This window comes from Plecotus auritus (genome assembly GCF_963455305.1).
Source record: "Plecotus auritus genome assembly, chromosome: X".
Classification (NCBI taxonomy): domain Eukaryota; kingdom Metazoa; phylum Chordata; class Mammalia; order Chiroptera; family Vespertilionidae; genus Plecotus; species Plecotus auritus.
In genome coordinates this window covers 29967390-29985069 of record NC_137784.1, presented here as the reverse complement: position 1 = coordinate 29985069, position 17680 = coordinate 29967390, and the positions used below count along the sequence as shown (strand labels likewise).

Genomic DNA, 17680 nt, shown 5'->3' with positions numbered 1-17680 from the left:
AAAAATAGAGTAAACCACCACCAAGTGGCACCAAGTTTTAGGCATATAAGCAGGGCAGATTTGGATGGTACAACAAGACCCTGGGCTACCTAGGTAGCAGTTGGTGTTCATTTATTAAGCTCATAACAACAGGACCTCCATAGTAAGTAAATTAAATTTGTGGTGAGATTTTCCTCTAACTTCAAAAAACAACATCATAAAAAAGGAAAAAAAGAATGTGCTTCAAGCTAAGGGCTCAAGGGAAAGTCAACTTTGGTTGGCATTGCTTATCGAGGTACTTCTACATGTTCCAGGACTTACTGTTGGAAGCCGCCCATTGTCTTCACTAGCAGAGGGGTGTTGACAAGGAACCTGGAAGGCTGGAGACCTTGAGCTCTGAAAGGTCAGAGCTCTGCACCCACTGTTTAGTTGAGACAATGGTAGCTGAAGCAACTTTTACCTTTTACTTTTATGTAAATCCTTGCTGATTGGCTATTATTGGAATTGCCTGCCTAAGGGTTATCCCAAAACCTGAATAAAAGGGATAGCAAGGCCAGAGCAAAGCGGAGTCCTTCCTTTTGAGCTGGGCCCCTGCCTGGCCCCAAATTCCCAAATTTATATTTTCTTATCTAGTTTCTTTCATTTGTGTATGGCCTCCTCCAGAAGCCAAACCCTGAACCTGAACCCTGAACCACACGGGACCTGGGGGTGGGGGGACACTCACAACTTACCTTTCTAATTTGGAGTCCTCTTCTTAGAGTCTCAATTAGTGATTTTCTGAAAGAAAAACAAGTGATGTGAACAGATGAGGGGGAACTTCTTGTTTACCCATTTTAGTTCAAGAAACATAAAGGAAAGGGAAAGCAAATTTAATATTTTGTAAGGTTGTATCTCAATAATAAAACAAACAAGAAATATAGAAGACTACTCTATTAACCAGGTCTGAGTAAAGACATATGGCATGTAGTAATTTTTAAAAATATATTTTTGTTATAATCAGTTAAAAATATCATTATTCATAGCCATCTGCTGCGTTGTCAAAAGAATCTTGTTTTACAGAAGTAGCCCTTTACTTTTTATTTATTAAAATAAGGACCTTAGACTTGTTTAGTCTTAGACTTGTATTACATAACCAATACAAAGTTCTTTAAATGCATTATAAATGTTTTTCTCTCCTTTTTCCTTTACCACTCCACCAAAAACTCACAAGAGATTCAAAGGTCTCCAGGACACCTCTTCAATGGGTAAAACTGTTATCAACATTTTACAGGGAGATAACTAAAGTCCTGGAAGATTAAATGAGAGATAATAAATATCCTGCGACCTGTTCTTTCTAGTTCAGATTTTCTTTGTACTACAATATTTTATATGCCATTTATATGTATCAGAGTTCATTTAACAAACCTATGTCTACTCAACCAATTCACCAAATTAACCAGTGCTCTCCACTGTCTCCATAAAGCAAGACTCAGGGATAGTAGGCTACTCTACTATAAGCCCACTCCCATGGGAGATGAATGTTTACCAAGGATGATCTGTGTTTGTTATGATACCTGTTTATAGCACTTGTACATGTTTTGATAATTGTTTAATTTAATTAATAAAAAAGCAATGAGAGAGTAGCTTATATGAGAGCTAAGTTGTATACTATAGTGTGATTCCATAAAGGTGAGACAATTTCCAAAAATTGTCAAATTACATGTGGGAAAAGCAATGGTAAAACTGTAAGTAATCTGAAAAATGTCTAGACTGAATAAAAATCCAGGATGCCACATCAGTGTCTGTGTTGTTTTTCTACTTAAAAATAATGGAATATACAATCTGAATAGACCTATATCTATTTTTTTAATTGAATCAATAATTAATAACTTTCCAAGACAGAAAGCACTATGTCCAATTGGGCTCACTGGTGAATTCTACCAAACACTTAAAGACTATATTAATTTTCTACAATCTCTTCCAGAAGATAGAAGCTGCGGGAAGACTTTCTAACTCATACTGTGAGGCCAGCATTATCCTAATACTGAAATTAGACAAAGACATTACAAGAAAACAACAGAATGCCATCTCTCATGAACATAGTTGCAAAAATCCTCAACAAAATATTAGCTAATTGAATCCAACAGTGGATAAAATTATTATACATTGAGACCAAGATGGTGTAGGTAGGTCCTTAGAGGGTGTTATGTCAAATCACCATAAATATCTATATATATAAAAGCCTAAGCAACCTTTCACTATGACATGCACTGACCACCAGGGGACAGACGCTCAACACAAGAGCTGCCCCCTGGTGGTCAGAGTGCTCCCACAGGGGGAGCACTGCTCAGCTGATCAGTGGGCGCCAGACACAGGGCTCACAGCTGGCGGCTGCCTCCCAGAGACCACAGCAGAGTGGCAGCAAGCCTACCTAGTGGCAGAGGCAGCAGGCGCAGCAGGGCCAAGATGAGCAGGAGCAGCAGGCACAAGCGGCAGACAGGCAGTGTTGGACTGCTGGTTTCGGCCCGATCCCTGTAGGCCACACTGAGGGACACCAGGCCTCTAGTTGTAAATAATTTTCTCCACTCTAGAGAAGCAAGTCTACATCTTACAGAGATCACCTCTGAGCAAATGCCAACAGTAAAACTATTTTGCTTCACAATCACATTTTATTATGAAACAAAAGCATGCTTACAAAATGAGGGATATCAATTTAACCAACAGCATTTAAATAAGTGCTCGTGTACCCAACACCAAATCTAGAACATAATATTATCAATACCTCAGAGTCCCTTGTATACTCCTCATTGATCTCTCCTTCCTCTCTTCAATCTAGATGTACCCATGGTCCAAAAGTTTATCTTACTTACTTTCTTGCTTACTTACTTTATTTTGTATTTTTTAACAAATAAATGTTTCTTATTTAGTTTTACCTCATTTAGTGCTATATGAATATAATCTTAGAACATGCCTTTTTCTGTGACTCTTTTTTGAACTTCATTAGTACCGATGTGTACAACTGCCATTAATTTTTTCTATTATAAAATATTCCAGTGCTTATTTATACAATGAGTGAATATTAGTTCATTCTCCTATGGGAGGCCATTTGGGCTGATTCCGTTTTTTGCCTTTAAGAGCAATGCTGCTAAGAACATTCTGACAGACTGGGGGTTGGGGGGCCAGGTGAAAAAGATGAAGGGTGTTAAGAAGTACAAATTGGTAGTTACAGAATAGTCACAGAAATGTAAATTACAGCATAGGGAATATAGTCAATAATATTATGATAACTATGTATGGGGGCAGATGGGTACTTGTAATACCCAGAGGAGCACTCTGTAAAGTATATGATTTTCTAACTGCTCTGCTATACATCGAAAACTAATACAGAAAAATATTGAATGAAAACTGTAATTGCAAAATAAGAAAATTAAAAAAACATTGTTTAAGGCATGTCTGTATTATGTACCAAAGAGTGAAATTGTGGATCATAAAGTATGCTCGTTACTTTTTAAAATATATATATTTTTTTATTGATTTCAGAGAGGAAGGGAGAGGGAGAGAGAAATAGGAACACCAATGATAAGAGAGAATCATCGATTTGCTGCCTCCTGCAAGCCCCACCCTGGGGATTGCTGGCAACCTGGCATGTTCATAGGTTGATACTTAACCACTAAGCCACACAGGCCAGGCTATGCTCTTTACTTTTATTGGACAATACCATTTTTTTCCAATGTATATTACCAGCTCTGTGTGAAATAGAATTCTGGTTATTCCATCTACTCATGAGCAGTTGGTATTTTCTAAATGTTTAAGTTTTTACAGTGTTGGGTTTTTTTTGTTTGTTTGTCTGTTTTTTTAGTGTTTAGCATCTCTTCTGGTATATTGGGACTTGCAAACTGACAGTAATGATTTTTGTAAAATCCTATTTCTATTTACTAAGGAGACTATTGTTCCAGAGGCTGTCTTATAAAATTCGAATATGCTCTTTTCATCTACTTTATCACCTATAAATAGAATTTTTAAAAGGTAAAAATCTGGCCGAAACCGGTTTGGCTCAGTGGATAGAGCGTCAGCCTGCGGACTGGAAGGTCCCGGGTTCGATTCCGGTCAAGGGCATGTACCTTGGTTGGGGGAACATCCTCAGTGGAAGGTGTGCAGGAGGCAGCTGATCGATGTTTCTCTCTCATCGATGTTTCTAGCTCTCTATCCCTCTCCCTTCCTCTCTGTGAAATATCAATAAAATATATTTAAAAAAAAAAAGGTAAAAATCTGTTTCAGTCTAAAGTGGAAAATCTGGAAAAAAATTACATTTTTATTTCAGTTGATTTTTTTCAATATGAAATATCAATTTATATGCCATTTTAATGTAAAGAAACTGATAAAGATACTATTAATACTTAATGAATATTTAGTAGCATTTCCTTTTATTCACTAATCCTATATAATAAAAGCCTAATATGCAAATCAACTGAAGGATGGAATGTCCAGTCGCTATGACGCGCACTGACCACCAGGGGGCTCAACACAGGAGCTGCCCATAGGCTCCAGGCCAGGCAAGGCAGGTACCAGTGGCGGCCCCCCAATTGCCCCGCTGGTTGCCCCGCAGAAAGAGGCGACCAGCAGCAGCGGTGGGGGTCAGGGCTGACAAGTGGGCGGCACCAGGCTGGCCAAGGTGGGTGTCAGCAGGGGCCCCCCAATTGTCCTGCCAGTCACCCCACAGATCAGCCCTGATTGCTGGCCAGAACTAGGGACTCTATCCATGCATGAATTTCTTACATCAGGCCTCTAGTTTATTATAAAAAGTGTTTTGATTACATTCAAGAGAAATGTGAATAAGTCTATGCAGTGCCATTTTGTAACTGTTTCATAAAAGGTTGATAACACATTATTTAGAACCTGTTTCAAACATGGAAAAGGTAAAAAGAAGAAAAACAGGCCTCCTAATGACTTACTTAGAAGTCTATGTTTTCATTATTCAAATTTCTTAAATCATTTCTAAATGTTACCTTTAATTAAAACACAACTGCCCTCAGGTAGGAATAGAACAAATCTACAGCACTCAACCTGGAGTGAGCACCAAGAAATAGAATTGTTAGATGCAGTGGTCACAAAAGTTCCAGGATGTTTGTTACTTGACATCAAAGCCCAGTATGCTCCCTTATTACTTTTAGACATATTCTAAGTAAGGGATGTAGTATGATCAAGTTTATGAAAAATCTTTTTACATTAATCTTTCAAATTAACTTACTGATATTAAACTTTGCTTAGAAATGAATGACATCCAGCCCTGGCCTGGTAGCTCAGTTGCTTAGAGCATCCTCCCCATACACCAAGGTTGTTGGGCTGATCCCCAGGCAGGGCACATACAAGAATCAGCCAATGAATGCATCAATAAGTGGTACAACAAAGTGATATTTCTCTATCTTTCTCTCTCTCTCTCAAAAGCCAGTAATAAAGAAAAAGAACGACACCTGCTTTTTCCTCTGCCTGCTCTTTTTGTTTCTGGGAGCTGCCTCCATGTCTGCCCACTTTCAATGGTTGGTCTGTGGAACTGCTCCAGCTTCCTGATCAAGAGGAACAAGCAGACATACAGCACTGAACCCAATCACCTGAAGTCCAGCAACTCCTTCTGCTACAATGAGTCGATTCACTGCAAGAAGGTGGGTGTGGAGCCTGCAGCCAACAGCAGAGGTGTGGTGGTCATCATGAAGCAGATATCCTTCCAACAAAAGCCGGCCACCTCCTCCTATGTGTGGACCACCATCAACAAGAACACCCAGGCCACCCTCAGCAGAATCAGCACATAATCCTCAAGAACAGTATTGCCTGGATCCATGCATGGCTGCCATCTGCAGAGCCAGCACCATACTGAACAGCCAGAAGCCTGGGATGGTGAAGAGGAAGCTGGCTCGCCCCACCAAGAGTTCCTGTGCACCCTAACCCCCAAAATAATAAAGGTGTTAGCAGACTTTCCCAAAAAGGAAATAATAATAATACTAATACTACTACTACTAATAATAATGAATGCCACTTATCATTGGAAAATGGGAAATTTCCAGCCATATGTGCCATTTTTCTCATTTCTGACCTCTTGATGGAAATGTTATCATAATTCTGCCATTGCAGATTCATGGAATTTAATAACCACTTCCAGAAATTGTGATGAGGAGAAGAATTCTCACTGGCTTCTCTTGGAAGTAAGTAGTCAAAAAGTCTTAGCTCACTTTGGGTGGATGGGGTAATGGAGGAGTGAGGTGGGGTAGGGGATTTCTTAGGAGTTTATACCCCCTTATCCACTAGTCAGAAATTAAATTTAAGAAATTTAAGAACACATTTTCATTGTGGAGCCTATTCTCCTTCATGCCCTTCTTCTGCTTTGTGTAGGGACCAAACCATTGGCTAAATCCTTGAACATGTACAATCACAAATATCACATTCAGATAAAATAGGAAAATAAATTTTTCATACATTCAGGGTAAAAATAAAGAAATAAAAAAGCTCCTACAGTGCTATAGTGAACACCAATCCAAAGCTTGACAAAAGAAAGGTCACATGGAAAAAGATATATTTAATAATATGATCTCTTTCTCTTTTAAAAAAAATATATTTTATTGATTTTTACAAAGAGGAAGGGAGAGGGATAGAGAGTTAGAAACATCAATGAGAGAGAAACATCGATCAAGCCGCAACCCAGGTACATGCCTTTGACCGGAATTGAACCCGGGACCCTTCTTTAGTCCGAGGTCCGATGCTCTATCCACTGAGCCAAACCGGTTAGGGCAATGATATTATCTCTTTGTAAATAGGAGAGAGTTGTCTCGGCAATGTTTCCACACCTTATGAGTTCTCACTTGTGTGTGGCTAAAGCAAAGGAAATAAGCATGAGGCCTGTATCTGGGCCGCTCGCTCTCCCTTTCCCTGCTTCCTCCCCAATCTATAGATCTGTAAATAAGCAGCACCATTGATAGAAGTTGAGATAGGGTTCTATGGCTTATTTATATCTGTGTGTGTATATGATTTTGCCATATACACAAACTCCTCATAGTTACTAAGGGAGCAGACCATTTTCTACCTTCCAAGAAGCAGAAGAATCTGTCCCAGTATGTCAGAAAACAACCTTTTGCCAAGGAACTCTTCCAGAAGCCTAACCTTTGTTTACTGTGTTATTGATTTGTTATTCAAATTTGCTATTGATATGTTGTTCAGAGAAGAAATTGGACAGCATTGATACATTCATATTGAGAAATACTGGTAGTGTGTTAGCCACTAAGGATAATTTGTTGAATGAAACAGAAAAAAACAAAAACCTGCACTTCTATAATGTACTGTCTAGGGCAGACAGACAAATTATCACATGAATAGGCACAGTTAAGAACCAAGATGAACCTAATTTCCATTGAAAAAATCCAGAAAAGCCTCTCTCAGAAGTCCTCAAGTCCAGCATGTCCTCAATTATGAGAAGGCAGGCATAGAAATGGCAAGGAAGAAGATGAACAAAAGCCCTGAGGTAAGAACTTGGGTGTTTGAGGAAACAACAGAAGGAAAAGTGAGTAGCATAGGGAGGTTGTTAACAGGGCGGTGGAGTGCAGAGTTTGTAGAGGAAGGCAAAGGTTGGCTCCCAAAGGATTCACATGCATGTTATTTTAGGTATAATGGGAAATCATGGGAAAAAGTTTTGGAAGAAGATATGATCCAGTTGAAATTTTTAGGGTATGACCCTGCAATTTACACATAATACATCTGTTGGGGAGGAGAAATGTATCGTCCCTCCCCTTCTTATTTCTTATGGCTGGTCAAATAATTAAAATGACATATGGCAGATTAACACGAGAAAATAAATTTAATATGTACACATAGCAAATTCAATTCTGATTCTGCATCCATTCACTTATCAATGCATACTGGTAGAATTTCCTCAGGGCAAACTGGAAATTAGTTGACTGCCTCTGCAGCCTGTATTTCATCTTGACACAAGTGACTCCTCTGAAAACTATGATTTAGTAAATCCTCATTTTCTATGGGAGCTGCTTTATTGGAGTGTTGTAGAAAATTTACTGGAAATTATAAAATACATCCAACAAAGTTTCAGGTTATGTACTAGGAATTCAACAGTCAGGAAGACTGTGTCCCTGATGGTGATATAGGTCATCTCAAAGTCTATAGATAACCTCATTCTTAGCTACTTATATAAAGGAAAATTGGCTACTGCAGACAGTGGTCCAGATGTATAAGCCCAGGCAAAAACAAGCATTGCATCCCAAATTCTGATAACAAGCTAAGCCAATTTAAGTTTATTTATTCATTCTTCACTGAGCCATTATTTGAACCCTATGAAGAAAGTTGAGAATATCAATTACAGGTTAAGATAGTAGCTTCTTCTTTATGTTTCCTTTCATGTCAAAACAGACACTGTATGTAAATCTATCCCTTCCTATGGTGTTTCAATGTGCATTATCTCACTTTATCTTCAGAACAACATTACCAGCAATAAATTCTATGGGGATTTAATTTTGATTTGGTTTCAGTTCCAGGAAGGCTTCAAACAGAAGGTGGAATTTGGGTTGACCCTTGCAGGAGGAGGCATGAAATGTGCTTTGCAGTGAGAGGATTGCCTCTCTCTACATCTAAGGGGTGTTGCCCCAAACACAGTGCTGTTGATGCCAATTCAAGTGCATGGAACATGCCTTTCTCTTCCTGCCCTTTTTCCTTATGGATGTGCCATGGCCTTTCCTCTGACTACAACAGCCCTGTCCCCAGGCCTCTTTCCATACGGAACAAGGCAGAGGGTTATGTGGGGCACTGCCTAGACTGGGAGGCCAGAGACTTAAAAATCTAACCCTAATTTGCCATAGCTGTATGAAATTTGACTCTTTTATCCATTAGAAGAAGGAGAGTGGTTGACAAGATGATCTCTTAGGTGACTTCTTTTAGTGTAGGACTGTTTACAGAGATGAGGACAAGATTAGGGAAGGATGTTGAGGCACCCAGGGACCTGCAATAACAGAGGCCTGTACACCTGAAAGGGAAAGGCGTTCTGACAGCTGGATGAGAGGGAGCCTTGTAGGAAGGGTCACCGGCAGGAGCTGTACCTGTGGAAGGGGACAGCCACTGCCATAACTGCCCTAGTCAGAAAGAGGTGAGAGGAATGAATTCCATGACCTTGCTCCTTTCCTGTCCTCCAAGCTCCCACTAACACCTCCCACTGGCCAAACCCAACAGAAGCCAGAGTACAGAGGAGCCCGGGTGATGCACATGGCAGGGCTCAGCCTCCCGGGACACAGAGCAGAATGACTTTCAGTGGGTTGAGGGGCAGATGGGGCATATCCTCCAGAGACCATAATTTGGTTGTTATTTTTATAAAATTGGAAAATTCTAGCTGCCATTTATTTATTTGTTCATTTAATCAGCCTTTATTTTTATCTCTATTCACAAATATTCTGTGGTAATCAACCCTTTGATAGAGTATCCATTTTGCAAATCAGCCAGTTGAAATGCATTGTGTCTTTAAACCTGTGTTTTTAAAATTAAACAGATGTTATTGGATGGCTTTTCTGTGCAAGTCCTCCCAAGGGATCTACATGGTATAATAGGACAAGTGGTTCTATTTACAGTCAGAGATGGGGACACAATTGACATTCATATTTTCACACTGTGAAGAGCAGAGTATCTGACAAACTGGAAAGCAGGGAATCAACAAAAGTGCAGTCCACAAATGTGAATTTGGAGAAGCTGTATAGCAAGGACCGTGTGAAGTGAGGAACAACAAGGGACTTGTCATGAAGTTACGGTGGAGAATGGGGTTGGATTGATAAGCCTCAGGTCTCTGTTCTAGTCCTCACTCCTCACAAGAGACTGTCTGCCTCACAATGGTGTGGAGAGAAAAGGACACAGGCAGGGACACCACAATTGGGAAGGAGAGGCAGATATTATACCTCCGCCTCAGGGGAGCCAGGACAATAAGGCACTTGACTCTCAAGGGACAATGGGACGAGGAGATCAGGGACAGAGAGGAGCTTTGACAGGATGAGTCTCCTGAAACTCCACTGGGCCCAGCTATTCCATGGCCATGTAACTCACAGGGACACAGTCCAGCAGTGGAGTGTCTGAAACAGCCCAAAGGAGCAAACACATGTCTGTTCACCCTCATCTCTGAGTCAGTCACCTGTCGGGTTTCGTAACCCCGTGCCCTCCAGTGTCCCTTGAATCTGCCTCACTCATGTTATTTTGTGATGAGCATCTTCCCTCTCCTTTCAGGACACATTTGAGGATAAACAAACAGGAGGTCTGTGAGCGTCCCTTAAACTCATGTGCTTCAGTGTCACCTCATGTAGTTTGTGTAAAGTGACCATGTGGGGCTTGGGCAACTTGCCCCTCAAATGGCATGTGCTCATGTCAGGGTTCCACTGTGAGGTGAAATTAGGAAGCAAAGCAACACAGGAGAACCTTTTGCTTACCTGGGATTGGTTGTGCATGCTTGCATGACTGTGTATCTGAAGGAGAAATGAAGATCTTTGGACTTCAGGTACATAACTAGATGGAGTCCTTCCAGATTATGATTAACCATATAACTGGGGGGTTTCAGAAGGAGTCACCCCATGATGCACCTCAGTGGTATGTGGATTATTTTGAGCAACTGAAACCCTGCAGCTCAAGAAAATCTTCTGTTCTCCCCTTAACTATCTAGAAGAATTTAAATTAGGAACCAGTCCAATATAAGAGATATCACCAGAAATGACTTTTTACCTATTTATATGGTAGGGCAAACTAATAATTACTGAGCATGTGTTCTTCTCTGCAATTGTCTTCTGAAACCCCAAGGTGCATTATCTTATCTTTTATTCAGAATGTCATCTATACCTCAAATTTTCCTTTTTGTCTCTGAATCTTTCATGTATGTGGGCTCTCTGACTCTGTTATGTATGTGGGGTTCCTGTGTGAATGAAATTTAGATTTTCTCTTGTCAATCTGTCTCTTGCTGATTTGATTATTCAACTAGCTGAAAGAACCAAATGAAGAAATGGTGAAATTTACCCCTTCCCCACATAATCACTTTTTATCCATTTTTGGTAGAGAAAAAAAAAAATTAATGTAAATAATGTATTTTTAATGTAAATAGTGCATTTTTAAATAATGTATTTCCCAATTAGAATTAACAGAATAGGAGCAAATTATTTCACTGAAGTTGCTAAGTGTTGCCATTCTGCTCTATACATCCCTGTTGTGGTATTATGGAATGCAGAATTGTAGAATTGGTTGAGCTGGTATTGGTAAACTTTTTTATTTACAACTATGATTTATAAGTGCCAGTCTTTACTTGATTTTAAATGCAATTTCTTTTTCTGCTTATTTATATATGTAATTCTTCAGGTAACTAATTATAAAAACAAAAGTTACAAATTTCTAATTTAGTGTCTGGATTTACAGACCTCTGACTTTATTAACTTCTTGATTTATAAACAGTGAATAAAAAGTCCCAGGTGATAAATGCAAAATCTGCTGGATTTATGCATCTAACCAAAAGCCCTACTATAAATCACTGTCATGTTTGCAAATGTTCCCATTAGTTAGTGGATTGGCCATCTAATTTGAAAACACCTCTATCTTCACTATTTAATTCTGATTTGTCTTTTGAATATACAGCTCATTCTGATAATTTGTTATTACTAAGTGCTTGTTTATAAGGCACTGTAATAAATTTTATAACATAAATTTTAAAGGCTTTGAGTTAGGTACATTATATTTTTGAAAAGTTTATGAATTAAAAACAATTCTCAGAAGCAAGAAGTAAATTTCACATGCTACAAAACAAAACATGGAGTGTTGGTCATAAAATGTTTGTCTTTGCTCTATGTACTGTCTCTCCACCCCCTGCATTAAGACTTCCCTTTTTAACCAAGTGTGTACAGTTGTTGGCTGGACCTAAGCAGAAATATGAGTGTCTGAGCTGAACAGATTGATATGATTACAGTGTACTAAGCCTCTTGTTGAATGGGTGAGGGGTCTGTAGGTGTTATCTTGGTTGTCTCTTCTATCTGGCCTTTTCGTCTGCTGGGGACACACTGGTGCACCTTTGGTCTTAAATCCCTGCTTGGGGAGCTCGAATACTTGCTGAGCAGACTGTTAATTACATATCTGTTGAAGTTATTTATTGTTTCCCTGGCTAAGGGCTGAGGGACTGATGTTTATCAGTTTTATGCCCTTGCCTACGGGGAACTAGACTATTGCCCACAGTGAGAGAGAATTGCTCTCATAGGGGATCAGGGTAAGGCCTGAGGGCACTGAGTAAGGATTAGCATTTTAAAATGATAATATTTTCAGAGATGTTATGCCCAATAAAGAAAATGGATGATTTTCCACTTGGATATATGAAAGTTAGCAGAACTGTGTGGTTCACTTTTTTCCTTAGGTGCATGTGATTCACATTTGTACTTCTCTCCCTATCTGAGTGGTATATACTCTTACATAGTAAGATTTACTATAAATGTTTTATCTTATTGCATTTCCAAGAGCTGAAACCTATTTAAACAAGCAACTAGAGGCATACATATTCTTGTGCATGAACTGACAAACAGTAGACAGAAATTGTCACCCTGTGCTCTCTATATTGCCTTGAGATTTGCAGGAATATTGGAAATGGTGGGTAGTCAATTTGCTATATAGCAGTTGAGATTGACCATAAAGCATTTTTTTTTAAAAAGTACTTTTAACAACACAGTTTTTAGAATAAAGTAGTCCATATATTTGTTAAAAATATTTTTTTGGACTACTGCTGAGCATTGGGATTGGAGTTGGGCACATGGAGAAACTAACAAAATTTCTAGAAGTTCAATAAATTGTCTGTAACCCCAAAAGCAAATCAAAGTAGCAAGGAAGGATAAAATGAAAACTAGTATTAGAGAGAAAAAAAAAAACAAAACAAAAACAAAAACAAAAAAAAAACACAGGCCCAAAATGGCATCTCTCATGATATAAAAGCCCATTATACCAAACCTAGATTTAATACCTGATCTAATTGCAGTTTCAACCTTTCCCAGAAACATAATCTTAATCAACCAGTCTGGAAGCTGTTTCCTTCCAGAGTAGTAGTGTGAGCCACTGCAAGTCATATCAATATTTCAGGACTTAGTTTTTTTACCTTAAAGAGAGAACTTGATTAACAAACATCTGTTGAGCACCTATTATATGCCAGGCACTGTCAAAACTATTGGAGAATGATGGCTCATTGAAGCTAGGGTCCAACTTCATGGAATTAAAATTCAGAAGAGAAGACAGCAATTTATAACTAATAAGGTCAGGTATGTGTTAGGAAAGTTTGAACAAATACTATAAATGAGGAGAAAAATACCTCAAGGTCCCTTTCATCTTTGCAGTAATAGTGGTTCTGACTGTTGCTTGCAACTACCAGAAGGGGCAGTACAAACTTTGTTCTGTAAGAATTGGAGTTTTCTCTTGTCAAATGGCTCTCTGAGGGATCAGTCATGGCATTGGTTTGGCTTGCCCACCATGGAACTTTCTAGCAGCTGGATCGGTCTCCCAGTAGGCATTTATCAGAAGCACTTAATGGCAAGTAAACTAGCCCAGACCACCTGAGATGAGAGATAACAGATTAGAAAATATTTTGAAATTAAAAAACAACAGCAAACCAATATACCAAAATTTATGTGATTGCATTTAAAGTACCGCACAAAGTAAGATTTACAGTTGTAAATGACTACATCTTATCTAATAAAAGAGTAATATGCAAATTAACTGTCACTCTGTGACAAAATGGCGGTGCCCATAGACACAAGATGGCAGCGCCCAGTCATCTCAGGCCTGCAGGAGTCCCTCAGTCCCAGGGAGGGCTGCCAATGGGAGCTGGCAGCATGCGGCCTGGGCTGTCAGCCTGTGAGGCGGCCGTGCCCCTCCCCCCTACATCCCCCCCCCCACCCCGTGATCAGCTCTTAGCCGCAGCCAGGGGTGTCAGCCTCCAAAGGGCCTGCACCCCCATGGAGTGATCCCCCCCCCACACACATATAGCCTTATAACTTCCCTTGCCCCCAGCGGAGTGATTGGACATGGAGGGGGTGTTATCTGGGCAATGCTGCCCAGCAAACCTCTCCCATTGGGTAGAAACTTCTGACCAGGTTAGGGAGGTAAATGGGTTTTGTTTAAAATCTTTAGAAACCACAAAGGAAATGTCTGAGGTAGGGTTTCACATCGGAAGTAACTTACAACTAATTTCTGAAGGCAAACGGGGACATTGCAGTTACATTACTGGAGAGTACCCCAAGCTCTGGAGGTTGGCTCTGCAAGGGCGGTGGCGGGCACTTCCCACCCTGGTTCCTCAGCACCATGGGCAGGGCTTGAGCCCACCCAGGAAGGCCTTTTCCCCTACAGTTTTCACCAAGGCAGGGAGGTTTTATAGATATGAATAAGAAGTGCCCACGCACAAGTCCTAAAGATGCCGGGGCTGGCAGAAATGACAAACCGGGAAAAGTGCAAAACCAGAAACACCACCGATCCCAACATAGGTCATCTTTTTCTTCAGAGGATGGTGTGTTTCCCTCTTCTTCGTCTTCTGGAATCAAGACAGATTCAAGTACTGACAATTCTACCAATGGAAAAGTTAAGAGAAAGAGAGGACAGAAAAGGAATAAAAGGAGAAAAGAAAGAAAGGACAAAAGATGAACCATCAAGAAAAAGAAAGAGAAGGAAAAAAGGAAGAAACAACCACATGATATCACCTTTCCAAGGTCTCATGAAATTCCTATTTAAGGAGTTTATTTATGACACTTTTAGTTTGGGTTTACATTTTTACTGGTTTGTCAAGATCACAGCAGGTACACTGTCCAATATGTTAAAGAAAAAACCCTATCTAATAAAGAGGGAATATGCAGGGGAGGGCATTTGGGGGTGACTGGGCTGTCAGGGGAGGGCAGTTGGGGATGATCGGGCCAGCAGGGGAACAGCTAGGCATCAATCAGGCTGGCAGGGGAGTGGTTAGGGGGTGATCAGGGTGGCAGGCAGAAGCAGTTAGGGGCAATCAGGCAGGCAGGCAAGCAGTTGGGAGCCAGCAGTCCGGGATTGTGAAAGGGATATCCGACTGCCTGTTTAGGGGATTGGGCCTAAACAGGCAGTCAGACATCCCCCAAAGGGTCCCAGATTGGAGAGGGTGCGGGTTGGGCTGAGGGACACCCACCCCAGTGCACGAATTTCGTGCACCAGGCCTCTAGTATTAATAGAAAGAAGAAAAAAACAGCATGATTATCTTAATATATTAGTATGTCAAAAAGGTGTTTCACAAAATCCACTACTCTATTTCATGATAAAAACACTCCACAGATTAGGAATAGAAGGCAACTTCCTCAACCTGATAAAAGGGCATCTATGAAAAATCTACAACTAACATAACACTGGTGAAAGACTGAATGTTTTACCCCTAAAATCAGGAATGAGACCAAGATGTCTTCTCTCACCACTTCTATTTAGCACTGTGCTAGAAGTTCTAGCCAAAGCAGTTAGGAAATAATCTATAATAATAAAAGTATAATATGCTAATTAGATCAGATGTCCTTCCAGATGACCTCCTGGACGAAGCCAGGGCTGCCAGGGAAACCTGGGTCCCGGGTGCCTGCCAACAGCTGGAGGGAAGCCCAGGTCCTGGGTGCCAGAGGGAAGCCAGTGCTGGAAGCTGGGGGAAGGAAGGCCTACTCTTGCATGAATTTCATGCATTGGGCCTCTAGTAAGAAATAAAATGCATCCAGATTTGAGAGGAAGAAGTAAAACTCTGTGTTCACAAATAACATGATCTTTATACATAGAAGCCCTAAATATTTCCCAAAAACTATTAGAGCTAGTAAATGAGTTTAGAATAGTTGCAGAAGTCAAGATCACTATGTAAATATCTTATGTAAAGCTACACACTTGGAATGTACAATCCAAGAAATAAAATTATTAGTACAATTGCAGCTAAATGTATGCATTTAGGTCTTTGATGCATTTTGCAATAATTTTTGTACACAGTGTGAGATAGAATTAATTCAAATTAATTATTTTGAATGTTGCGTCCCACTTGTCCCAGAACCATTTGCAATAGCATCAAATAGAATAAAATACTTAGTAATAAATTTAACCATGAAAGAACAGGACTTGTATAATGAAATTGACAAAGCATAGTTGAAAGAACTTAAAGAAGACCTAAATAAATGGAAAGGCATCCTGTGCTCATGTATTAGCAAATTTAATTTTGTTATGATGGTAATACTCCCCAAATTGATCTACAGAGTCAATACAATCACCATCATAATTTCAAATGTATTTTTTTGCAGAAATGGACAGATTAATCTGAAAATGCATATGGAATGCTAGAGGCACAGAATAGCTAAAACAATTTTGAGAGAAAAAAACACAAAGTTGGAGAATTCACATGTTCCAATTCCAACACTTACTACAAAGCTACTGTAATTACACAATACAGTGTGTACAGATGATGTGTTACAGAATTCTGCACCTGAAACCTGTATAATTTCATTAACTAGTCAAATAAATAAATTCAATAACAAAATATGATGGTACTGGCATAAGGATAGATATATAGGCCAATGGAGTAGAATTAGGAATCTAGAAAAAAACCTATACATCTATGGTTAATTGATTTTTGCCAAAAGTATCAAGACCATTGATTGAGGAAAGAATAGTTATTTTAACAAATGGTTCTGGGACAACTTGGAAGCAACATTCAAAATAATTAATTTGAACTTCTATCTCACACTGTATACAAAAATTATTGCAAGATGGATCAAAGACCTAAATGCATACATTTAGCTGCAAATATAAAAATCTTAGAAAGAAACATGGGTGCAAATATTTGTAACCATGTATTAGACAACAAGGGTTACTTAAATATGACAAGAAAAGCACAAATGATCAAAGAAAGAACAGTTAAATAGAACTTCCTCAAAATTACATGCTTTATGGTTTCCTCAAATAATTGAATATGGAACTGCCATTTGACCCAGTGATCCCACTTCTAGGAATATATCCTAAAAAACCCACCCGAAGCACCAATCAGAAAGAATGTATGCACCCCTATGTTCATCGCAGCACAATTTACAATAACTAAGCTCTGGAAACAGTCCCAGTGCCCTTCAGTAGATGAGTGGATAAAAAAGCTGTGGTACATATATACCATAGAATACCATGCAGCAGTGAAAAAAAAGAACCTCTTACCCTTTGAGACAGCATGGAGGGACCTGGATAATATTATGCTAAGTGGAATAAGTCAGTCAGAGAAAGACAAGTATCACATGATCACAGTCATATGTGGAATCTAATGAACAAAATAAACTGATGAATGGAATGGATCCAGAGACAAGGAAGCATGGGACAGAGTGTGGAATCTCAGAGGGAAGGCGGGGGAGAGTGGGTGGGTGGGAGGTAATCAAACAAAGACCTTGTATGCATATATGCATAATCCATGGACACAGACACTAGGGTGCTGAAGGCCTGGGGGAGGGGGGAACAGGCTGGAGGGAGTCAATAAGAAAAAGAAGGGGACATATGTAATAATTTCAACAATAAAGAATTATTTTTTAAAAATGAAATAGTTTATGCATCAAAAGGCATTAACAAAAATGTGAAAAGACAACCCAGAGAATGTGTTAAAATATTTGCAAATGTTATGTCTGATAAGGGTCTAGAATCTAGGATACATAAAGACCTTTTTTCACTCAGTGACAAT

General features: G+C 39.5%; 1 pseudogene across 1 annotated transcript; it reads left to right on the top strand.

Annotated features, from left to right (window-relative positions):
* Positions 1-5475: 5475 nt before the first annotated feature.
* Positions 5476-5898, top strand: LOC308239571 (large ribosomal subunit protein eL28-like; annotated as a pseudogene). Its single transcript has one exon. The product of its transcript is annotated as a large ribosomal subunit protein eL28-like (transcript).
* Positions 5899-17680: the final 11782 nt, after the last annotated feature.